We start from the raw sequence: 12,456 nt of genomic DNA, 5'->3' as shown, positions 1-12,456 counted from the left end.
AACCTATCAGATCAGGACCTGGCTTCCTTTGTCCTGTCCTGTGTTGTGTTTGCTGCAGTGCCCCTCCCCTTGAGCTGTCAATCTGCCCTGTCACTTCAGATCAGTTCTCTTACAGGGTGAATATTAGCATTTCAAAGAGCTGACAGTATTGTTGATTATTGGTGTGTGGGAGTAATGGCAGTCAGAAAAATATAAAGGAATTTAAGTTCGTAAATGGATTTTGCATAAAAATTACATCCATAAATGAAGTTACAGTGGTATCTGGGTATCTGCCATAGACTGAAAGATTTGAAGGAATAAAAAACACTTGAGAGTTAACATACAGAACATCATCAGAGGGAAAGCACACAATAGATCACGTGGTTTGCACCTCCAGTTTCTGAATAGTTAGAGGTATCAGGTAAGAATGAGTTTTGATGTTATGATAGTTCCAATAAAGGATAAGTGTTTCAGAATGACTGTAAGAAAGAGTAGTGGGAAGAGTGAAGTTGGGTGTGTGAACGGCAGGCATATGGAAACATATACATATGTATATATATATATATATATATATTAATATACATGCACAAAAACACTTACAAACATACTCACATGACATACAATGCATAGAGTAGTACAGAATGATAAACCATTTTCTTCTGTGATCACATAAGGTGATCCAATTTCAATGTTATGACAATGCTTTAGTGTCTTTTTAATTTTGCCCAGATTCAACAATAAACTGGTGTATTGGAAACAACTTTCTTTGGACATGTAGTCTATACTTTGCTTTCATCCTCTGATATGAATGAATTTTATAAGATATGCAAAATAGAATGCAGATTTGGTTTTGGGTTTTTTTGGGTGGTTTGTTTGTTGGGGAGGTTGGCCATCCTCCATCGGATAAATCCACAAGGGTGTGTTGTTGCTTTTGTTTCTGTTTGAATTATTTCTGGTCTTTTTTGGAATCATATTTTTTCTTTATAATATATTATAATATAATAATATTTTTATTTTAATTGAAAATTGATTTTTGTCCAGTTTTTCATTTCCATTCTTATTTACTTTATTTATATCATTATTACATTTTTCCTTTTTTAACCCTTCCCAGTTTCTAAACACCTCCCCTCCCTTCCAGATCACTTCCCTTTCTGTCTCTCATGAGGAAAAGAACACTCAAGGGATAACAACAAACATAAATAAAATGAAATATAATAAGATATAGTAAGAACATATTGAAGGTGGACAAGGCAATCCAACAGAAGGAAAATGAGCAGACACAAGAATCAGAGACCCAATTGTTAACACACTCAAGTATGCCTTAAAAACACTAAATTAAATGCTCTCAGATGTGTACAGAGGAAACAGTGCAGACTAATAATAGGTTTGAGACACAGATTTCCTCAGAGGCTTATCCTATTCTTTTACTCATTGTATTTTGTTTTTTATTTCAAAATGTTGTTTGTGTTTAAGATTTAAAAAAAATCTTAAATTCAAGACTATGTTGATCCAAGTCAACAGCAGTCTGAGGGTTGGCTAAGGTTCTTGCTTCTAAAGAGGTGTTAATTAATACAGAAATAACAGAGTGGCAACATTCATTACACTTTTGTTACTTCAGATATGTTATAGAATAATTTGAAATCTGCCATGCAGATACCACCTGAACTTTGTTCATTATTCAAGTTTATTTTACAGGGAATTTTTTTTGTCTCTATCTAATTTTACAACACTATTTTTTAATATGTGTGATGAACATTGTTGGTAATCAAATATAGACATATGTAATATATGTAATATTTTATATAACATGGTATATGACATATATTATATCACAATATGATACATAATGTTTTATAAATGATATTGTTTCTATAGCTTGTTAAACAATGTATTTGTTATTTCAGGACATGAATTTTCATAATTTTTTATACTGCTACATGGCTGAATGTAATTATCAGAATTGTCAGGTTCATGATGCCACATTTAGGAACTTTTATGCATAAAATCATATCATATTCAAAGGAATCTCCTAATACTATGCTGAATAAGACAGGGAGAATAAACTTCCTTCTCTTTTTCCTGATTTTAATAAAAATGTTTTGAGTTTATCACCATTTAGCAGGATGCTCCCTCTGATTTTGTTGTATGTTGTTTTATTTCTCTGAAATATGTTCTGTTTATCCTTACCAGTGACCACATTTCTAAGGAAACAGGAAACTTGCTACTCTGGTAGCCATTTATGTCAGTAAGGATGTGTGCATATAGGGTTGGAATATTGAGAAGCCCTCCTTCTTCCTTTCTTGAATATTTGCTCAGTCTTTTGAGGGGCACACATGTAACCCTAACTTTAGGAGGCAATGTTTCCAACAGCCATGCCATTTATAGAGACATCCCATAGCATTTGTTCCAGTCCTCTAGCTTTTACCCATCTGGGGACTTTTAGAATCCCCAACTATGTCTGAGTACTGACTGTTGCTTAATCACAGTCCTTTATGTAAATATGTATCATTGTGCTAACAAAACATTAGTAATAAAAGTGTTATCTATGGAAATAATCAGCAACACATACCAAAGGACATAGCAGAAATATTTAAAAAGGAATTTGACAAAATGGAGATTTAGAAAAACAATGTCAGTGTGTTCTCTCCTAGGGTCTTTAAAATCCCTAGCTGAGTTTATTGATCATGATTGTACTATCATTCATAAATTCTGTTCTGTAGAACTGGCCTCACTTCTAATTAATAATGTGGTTGGTTAAGCACAAAATTCTTTGTACATTTGCGATGTTAATGCATTTTACCTGGCCATTCATTATTGTAGCATATAAGGAATATTAATGGATAAGAAAGCCATTATTTTTTTCTTAATGGAGCCTGAATAGTGTTTTAGAGCATTATGAAAGATAACCACCAGGGAAACATACCTGAGTAGCACAAGGATGAATCCTCTGTGTCTAGCAAAGAATGTTTATTGTGTGTATACCTCATGACCTTATCATGAAATCTCCTGGAGCGCACTGAGGCTCTTTCCCATTTTCTCTTTTGTTCAATTATATCTGCTTTTTTATGTTGAGAGGTACAGCATTAGGATTCATAAAATTATTGTCAAAATACATTTGAGTTCATATGATTTGCCTGTCTACTGCTTTGAATAAATCCTTCCATAAGTGCGATTTCTATAATCAATTAGACTCCACAATATTAAATTAATTTCTCCTTTAGGAACCTTTCTATATTGGAAATAGCTTCATGGTTAGAGATTGCAGATCATGTTTATTTATTTCCCTCAGTAGTGGGAGTCAATTCACTTTACTCTATGAAACCATATCATGCTGTCATGTTCTATGTGAGATCATATGTGAGTTAGTCACGTCTGTTACATCTGAAAGACATTGGTTCTTTGTTACATTCTTTCCATTACCAGGTGCTCTCAGTTTTCTCCCAAGAAAAAGATTCATGAGAGGTGAAGGGAAAGTATTAATAGAGAATTTGCATTTACAACTGAGTTAACACATTTCTCTTAATCTCTACACAGTGTTCAGATATGTGTCTCTGCCTTTGTTTCCACCAACAATGGATTGCAGCTTCTGTGATCATGGCTGAGTAATATACTTATTGAAGGGAAGAACAGAATATCTTTAGGATTCTTTAAATTGGTATATTGCTTTTGCAGAAAAAATGGTGTTTCATATGCCCCTTGGTCCACAATCTATTATTTCTCTTTTCTTGGACATATGAGGTATGTCAGGAATGTGTCTCATGGACTGGGCATTAAATCCTTTCATGTAATTGTTACTCTCATCACATTTGTACAACTATTCCACTCGTGTACACTGTCGCCAGTCCACCATTGTAAATTGAAAGATTTCAGCTATGTTCACCTTTCCTTTTCTCCTCAGGAAGTATGAATAAATTTTCCAATCCATGAACACTATATGGAAGGGGTGAATACTCCAGTTAGTCACCAACTTAATTTCTTCATGTTCAATGAGATAGGTAAGTGTTGTTCCATCAATATGGTTTTGCCATCTGTTTTTGTAAACCAACCAATGATGTGGATAGGAATGTAAGTTGTTTGGGAGTTTCTGTGTGATCTCAGTCATCAAAACCCAAATAGATGTAACACATACATGGCAGTGGAGGGTATTTTGTTTGTGAGAGATGGCAGTTAGGTTGTACTATCCCCATTATTATATGATGTGTTTTAAGAATATAGCATTAACATATTATATATTAAGGAGCCTCTACTGTAATACTTTTCTATAACATTCTTCAGATAGTCCACAGATTCTGGTGTCCCTTACCCCACTTTCCTCCACTTCTGCATTTAATATTCCCATTCAACTACCACATTACACCACATGTCTCCAGATTTAATTATGCTTTTAGTTATTCAGGAAAACCTTCTATAATTTCTAGTTCCTCACTCTATATCTTACCACTGAGGATTTAAGGATTCTTACAAGCATTAGTAAGGATTAAAACCTAGGGGTTGTGGATTTAGCTCAGTGGTAGAGCACTTGCTAGGCAAGGCCCTGGGTTCCGTCCTCAAATCTGAAAAAAAAAAAAAAAGACAAAAATAACAAAACCTAAGAAGCAATTTTAAGTGATAACATCCTAAATTTTTCTTTGGGGTTCTGAGTACCTCACTCAGGATGATTTTTCTCACTCAGGATGACTTTTTCCTAGTTCTATTCACTTAAGTAAGAGTTCCATGATTTTATTATTTCAAGAAGTGAGTTACATTTCATGGAGTTAATGTACCATATTTTCATTATTCATTCAATTGTGTGTGGACACAGTGTTGAGTGATATCTGGGTTAAGAAGACAGAAGACCAAAATGTGGATGCATAAATCCTACATAGAAGGGAGAACAAAATAATCACAGGAGATAGAGGAAGGGAGGGACCTGGAAGGAAGAGAGGAGGGAGAGGGGAAAAGACAGGACAAGATCAGGTATTGGAAGCAATAGAAGAAAAATACAGAAAATCAGGAAACTGAATAGAAATAATTAGCAGTGGGGACTGCAGAACTGGTGGTATCTCCTAAAAATTCCCGGTCGCCAGGGAAACAAGAGGCTCCTAGGACCAAACAGGGATGTCTTTAGCAAAAGTACCCCCAAAAAGGGAGATAGAACCTCTAGATACCACCTGCAGTAGATAGGCACCACCACTAGTTGAGGGATGGGGCCACCCACCAATCTCAAAAATTTTAATCTGGAATTGTTCCTGACAAAAGGAAAGACGGGCCCCAAAATTGGAATAGAACCTGAAGGCAAGGCCATTCAGAGACTGCCCTATCAAGGAATCTGTTCCTTCTGCAGACACCAAACCCCAACCCTTCTGCTGATTTCAAGAAGCACTTGCTGACAGGAGCCTGGTATGGCTGTTCCCTGAGTGGTTCTATCACCACCTAACCAAATAGATGAAGATATAGCCAATCATCAGACTGAGCCTTGGAGACCCCAATGGGATAGCTAGGGGAAGGACTGAAGGACCTGAAGGCAATTGCAACCCCATTGAAAGAACAATATGATATAAACAGACCAGCCAGAGCTACCAGAGTAAACCACCAACCAAAGAGTATACCTGGAGATCCACGTGGCTATTGATTCTTGTGTAGCAGAGGATGGCCTTATCTAATATCAACAGGAGGAAAGGCCCTTGGTTCTCTGGATTCCTAAGACTACACCTAGGATGATGCTAGAGTGATGAGGCAGGAGTAGATGAATGGGTAGAGAGGCACGTTCATAGAGGCAAAGGGAATGTGGAGAGAAGGAATGGGATGGGGCGTTGTGGAGAGATAACAGATAAAAGGGATATCATTTGAAGTGTAAATGAATAGAATGATGAATTAAAAAAATTAATGACAAGTTACTTGAAAAATTCTTTCAATGTAAGAATGACCATGTCATTTTCCTCAGAATCCAAGGAGGTAGCAGTGCTCTTGACAGCCCTAGATCCAGATTCTTCCCACACTTATATCCATTAGTACTCTCAGCTCACTGCCAAGAAATATACTTGTTTTCAGTAAGGCCAGAACACTGGGTCTGTACTATGTGGAAATGTACTGTATGATATAAAACATTCAGCACAAATGGTGGGTCCTGTTTACCTCTGAATGCATGTATGCCTCAAAACTACCCATGACGATAGTTTATTCTTAAAAGTTTTTTTTCACATCCGCATATTGTACAAATCAGTTCCTTGTTAAAGCAACCACTGAAGCCTCCTTCTAGGATGATTACACTAAAAATGCTTCAACCTCTAACACACTATTAAACAATTAAAAATGATCAGTTCAACTTGTCTTACCATATTAAAGATTTTTGTCTGCAATTTTCTATTAATCTTTGATAGGTTATGTTTTTTTTTCTAGAATAAAATTAATCCTGTTCCTGAAGTATTTATTTCCTCTCTTACAAACAAATATATTTGTTTTCCATTGGTGTCTCTAAGACTCAGTCTGATGATTGACGCTATCTGCATCTATTTTGGTTAGGTCCTGATAGAATCGCTCAGGGAACAGCCATACCAGGCCCCTGTGAGCAAGTTCTTCTTGACATCATATATATATATCATATATCTTATACCACAATTCTGAATTTTTGCAGCCTAGTAGTAATGATTTTCACTTTTTGTATGTTACCTTCATTCCGTGTAATATATTTTTTGTTAAATTGTACTAAATCGTTAGTCACTTTCAGTCCTTGGATTTTTATATTTCCCTAGTCATACTTACTACTCAAATGTTATTTTTTGATAGCAAAACAACAATTTCTCCCCCAAAAAATGGAACTAAATATCATATATATGTAAAGACATAGGTAAAATATAGTTTTCCCATTGCCTGGCAAATCACCACGTCCCAGTGTAGAACTTCTTTCTTTGACTTCATATATGAACTGAACTAAGAAATTCTTGTTTCAGAACACTCCTAAAATATTTTGGTTGCAAAATCAGAGAGGGTAGTTAAGGAAATAAATATTGTCAACTAATAATAAATAATACGTTTGTGATCAGAAGTCTTCCAACTTCTGTCCATCCCTGGGGTTCTAATGAATCATCCTTTTCAGTCACAAATTTTCACCAAGAATTCTTGTATATATTTTTTTCAAGACCTATAGAGCATTCAAAGCCAAAGTTTCCAGTGGTCTCAATAGCCAACTATAAAATAATAGATTTAACATTTTTAGAAAACACATGAGGATGAAATAAGTATTACAAATATTCTCTCACAAGCTCATAGATATTGTCTGAAATTTAATTTTTATTTAGCTACAGGACTGCTTTTAGAAGTAGTCCTCTTACTTTTTCAACCTTAGTTCTCTCACAGTTTTATTTTCCTCAGAGAAATGATTCTCCATACTATAAACCTGCTTCCAAAATCACCCATATATCACAAGTGGATGATTAAAGCATTGTTTATAAAGTTCAAATTTTAAGTACTTAATCCTAAGACTGCTCTCTCGCAAGAAAGTAACTCATTGATTAAACAGAAATTTATATAACACCTAAGTTCATCATTTTCCTATTTTAGAGTTTTTAAAAAGAAACCGGAGCCCAAAAAATGATTAATTTCAATATTGTTTTCTATATTATTTTATGCATTTCAAAAATTTGAGCTCTCTTATTTCAAGTAAGACCCACATATGGTTAAAGGAAAAATCATAAAATTTATATAGTGTATTGGTGGAAGCAATTTGGAATCATGATACATTACTCACTTTGCCTTTACTGGTATCCTTCCTTCATGCAAGGTCACAGAAGCATTAATGTATATCATGATGGTACTTTCTTCGTTATGCAGTATTTTAATTATTTAATAACCATGAATCCATGGACAGCACCATCCAAAAGGTTTATGGAATGTATCAACTATTTTGTATATGATTATTTCCATGCCACATAGTTTTACACAGAAATATGTGCTAAAACTGAAAATTGCATATATTAACTTATATAATATAAACAAGAATCCCTGCCTTCCCATTTAAACAATAAAATATACCTATACATTTTATGCAAGGGTATGCAAGATTTTCTATTCTTTGAATATTTTCATGGTACACAAATTTATTGGTATGATTATGACTTATGGATTGATTTAAATCAGTAAGACTTAGCATGGTAATAGTGGTCACTGTGCAAGTAGTATGAAGGCCCTGTTTAGTTGCAGGATCCTACTACAGAAAACTGTGCCAATTATATGTTTCCTTTTGGGACTCAAATCCAACTAAAATGTTGGTAATTCTCATGATAGGCAGTTTATCACTGTATCAGAAGTATTCATTGTCAGAAAGTATTTCCAAGCTTGACAAAGTGGTGATTATACTTCTTCTGCAGTAGCCTGCTTCATTTAGTCTGGTACTATGAAAGCTATCCACTAAGGTACACAGTAGAAGCAAGCTTATTGGTCAATGCTCGATACATTCACTCTGTTCTTTGACTTAACCATGTGTTGACCTCAGCAATAGGGTCTTACTCTCAAATTCTGTATGGTAACCAAGAAGGTTTGTAATGGGATGGACTGTATGCGAATTTTCTGGAAAGTAAATTCAAAGTAGACATCCCAATCTGGCACTGGAAAATGTACTTGCCTGGCTATAGTGTCCTCTGGAGAAACCATTGTCTTATTACTAGTTAACCTTATTTGAAAAAAGTTTATATATATATATATATATATATATATATATATATATATATATATATATATATATATATTGTGTGTGTGTGTGTGTGTGTGTGTGTAGAGAAGCCCCTCTTGCAGAAGCTTGTTTCCATATGCCTTTCTCAAAACGACTTTAGGGATATTTATCCTTCCTCACATTCACTCCTCACATCTCAGCTTCTACTACCATCACCATGTAATTCAGTGGTTTGTATATGGTTGGCCCAGCTAGTGGCACTATTTGGAGATGTAGTTTTGTTGGAGTAGGTGTGTCCCTGTATGTGTGGTCTTTAATAACCACATCATAGCTATCTGGGATCCAATCTTCTGCTTGCTGCCTTCATAATATAAGTGTAACTCTCAACTCTTACAGCCCCATGTCTGCCTTAAAACTGCTATGCTTCTACCTTGAAGATAATAGACTGAACCTTCGAACCTATAAGTCGGTTCAGAATTCAATGTGATCTTTATAAGAGTTGCATTGCTCATGGTTTCTGTTCACAGAAGTAAAAGCCTTATTGAAGACACTTAGTCTGTCACTAGTTTCCCTTCATATTTATACCATGGTTTTTTAAAAACTCCCCTCCAATGAAATACAGACCCATGATATTATCAGTTTCCTGACATGTATATTTATTACAAGAACATATATATATATATATATATATACATATATATATATGAAAATCATTTTTAACTTTTTAAAACTTAATTTTATATTTTAATTCTTCCCTTTACATTATGCTCATTGTCCCCCTCCCAAATCACCACCCCTCCCACAAACTTTCCCCTATTCTTCCTCTCCCCTTTCTAAGCAGGTGGGGACTGCCTAGGCATCCTGCCACCCTGGCAATTCAGACAAAGGTGATTGCTGTTTAAGCCTGACGATTTGACTTTGCTCCCTAGAATACGTACACATGCACATGTAGTGAACTGACTCTCCAAATTTTTCTGTGACATTTACATGTGGTCATGGTGCACGCACACACACACACACACACACACACACACACACACACACACACATACACACACACACACAGAGAGAGAGAGAGAGAGAGAGAGAGAGAGAATAAATCTCTGAGTATCTTACACTGAAGTCAGTGTGTAGTAGTCAGCAGTAGTCACAACATTTAAGAAAGCTGACTTTAGTTCTATACTGTCTATAATACTTATAACTCGACAAGCCTTTCTTCCACAATGAAGCATGAACCCTGGGAGAGAAACATGATATAGACATTTTACTTCGTGACTGGAATTAAGCATTCTCTTACTCCATGCATCTTGAACAGCTATTGATATTTATGTTAGGCATGATGTTCTAGCAGAAGAATCTTCTCTCAAGAGGGTTGAAAATTACAGTAAGTTATGGGTCTAAGGATAAGTCATTAGGACTTAGATTAATACTACGTTCTTTCTCAGAGTAATAACATTTGCGTTCACTTCAGGCCTATATTATGTTTGGCTACAGGTTTTTGATTCAAATAACAGGACAATTTATACATTTCAATTTGGGGAACATGCCTTAAATCCAACAAGAATGTAGGCTGGTTATTTTTATGTCACTCATACCACTATTGCATCAGTAGCTAATTTTTCCAGGCCTGTTAATGTAACAAGTTGGTGGATTCACAGCTATATATACTGCAGTATAAATTGTTTCTGAAAAAGATACAAAACTAGATGAGCAGGGAAGGATTTCATCTGGAAGAAATGGAAGGAAATGTGAATAAGATCAAACCACACTAAGGAATTCACACACACACACACACACACACACACACACACACAAACACACAAACACAAACACACATACACACACAGAAACAAAATGCAGAAATACATGCATGAAGTTTTGTTGATGCCATATTTTTATTATATCCATAATAATAAAATATAAATAAATAGGTATATATGTAGGTAAGTAGGTAGATAGATAGATAGACAGATCTATGTTGAATTGGAATCTATCAACATTATTCAGTCAATTATTGAAGTTCAATACCTCAAAGTGCCACTCCACATTCGTTCCTTATCCTTTTTAATTTTCTTGTCCCATATACAGTAGCAGTTGTGTGCATGTGACTTTTTATTATTCATGCCTTCAGGATCATCTTGCTAATAAGTATATGCACAAGCCATGGCCTTGCTACTTAACCTATTGTTAGCAACTAATACCTCTAATTTCAGAGCATAGTGTTCAAAGAAATCATTTAAATTGCATTCATATGCATGTATTCATAAAGGGCTTACTGTTTGTTCACACAGTAACCATGTCTCTTAATGTTACTTATCTCCATTTTCCTTGCTATACTCATGTCTTCAATAATTATCATACTTGTTCCCTCCATTTTCAAGCCACCCTATGATGCATATCGATTTATTCTATCCCTCCTAAGGAGACCTATCTATTATTCTTAGTCCCTCACTCTAAACACAATTTCTATGATTCTGTAGATTGCACATTGGTAATCATTGACTTAACAGCTAATGTCCACACATAAACAAATAGATTACATATTTGTTTTGTTGGTCTGAGCTAATTCATTCTGTATGATGTGTCCTAGTTCCATTCATTTACCTGTTAATTTCATTATTTCCTTTCTTTTGGGGAATGAAATTTTTGAATAAAAAAAGGAGATAGAAGGTACCATGCTATAACCTGCAATTCCACACTGAGAGAGATGAACTTGAAGTACCTGTCTGAGGACACTTTGGATTACACTACTTAGAAGGAACCCTAGGCTGCAGTTTGGGAGTATGTATTAAAAATCACCAAAAAAAGTGAGGTTAAATGATGAAATAAATGAACAAATAACAACTTTATCTCAGACATAAGTAGAGTAAAATATTTTGCAGTAACTTAATATTATATGTTTGAACAAAAGAACAATACAAATCAACTCAAATGGTATTTTTTCTTTTAAAACCATTGAGACATAGACATGTTGTTCAATCTAGGATGAATGCCCACTATGTGGCAGTTCCAGGGATGAAACTTCACTGTTTCAGTGAAAAAATAGTATTAACTCACCAGTGACTGGACAGAGTATGTAAAATGAACTCCATTTAAAACCGAGTTCCATCTAGGAAAGCATCAGAGCAGAAGTAGAGGTTTGACTTGGACAAGTTTTCTTTGGACCAAGAGAAATGTGGCCTCTGAAGAATTACTTAATTAAATGTTAATACATGAAGATGAATGAATATGTAATCTGTATCAGTGTTTGAAATACTAATTTTGGAAAATTGACTTTTTCAAACAACATATTCTAATCCTTCCTTATTTTGCCCTCCCTGATTTTTTTCTATTTTCACAACAACCTAATCGTCATGATCTCATTCCACCCCTTAGAAAATATGAAAAGAAAAAAAATCCCGACTGATACAGAACAAAAAACCAAAGGTATCAGAAAGGATAAAACACAAGAAGCACATAGACACACAGAGATACATGCTTACATAGAAAAACCGAAGAAAATATTAATTTGGGAATAATAATGTATGAGAAATTACCAGCATGGTTAAAAATGTAATATATTATGAATCCAAATTACCTTTTATTTATGTAAGGTAGAATGAAGCACCTGACTCAGTGTGGATTCTACTTCCATGAAACTGTACTGGAACAAAGCAGTTTTTGATATCAGAAAATTTGTCAACTGGAGAGAGCTTCTTAATGAGGTAGATCATATTCAGTTCCAGCTATTAGTGGTTGGATGCCAAATAATTTTTTAAATCTTTTTTCCCTTTTTTTCTTTATTAACTTGAGTATTTCTTATTTACATTTCGAATGTTATTCCCTTTCCT

At 34.7% G+C, this 12,456-nt stretch overlaps 1 long non-coding RNA gene across 1 annotated transcript in view; it reads left to right on the top strand.

Moving 5' to 3' along the window:
• The window catches only part of LOC134483413 (uncharacterized), a 723,689-nt gene that overhangs the window by 489,430 nt on the left and 221,803 nt on the right, over positions 1–12,456 (top strand). The window contains exon 41 of the long non-coding RNA XR_010060293.1: positions 3,878–3,974. This is a non-coding gene — a long non-coding RNA (uncharacterized LOC134483413). The remainder of the gene's footprint in view (positions 1–3,877; positions 3,975–12,456) is intronic.

Source organism: Rattus norvegicus, chromosome 1, assembly GCF_036323735.1.
Source record: "Rattus norvegicus strain BN/NHsdMcwi chromosome 1, GRCr8, whole genome shotgun sequence".
In the NCBI taxonomy this organism is placed as follows: Eukaryota; Metazoa; Chordata; class Mammalia; order Rodentia; family Muridae; genus Rattus; species Rattus norvegicus.
This window is presented reverse-complemented; position numbering and strand designations above follow the sequence as displayed.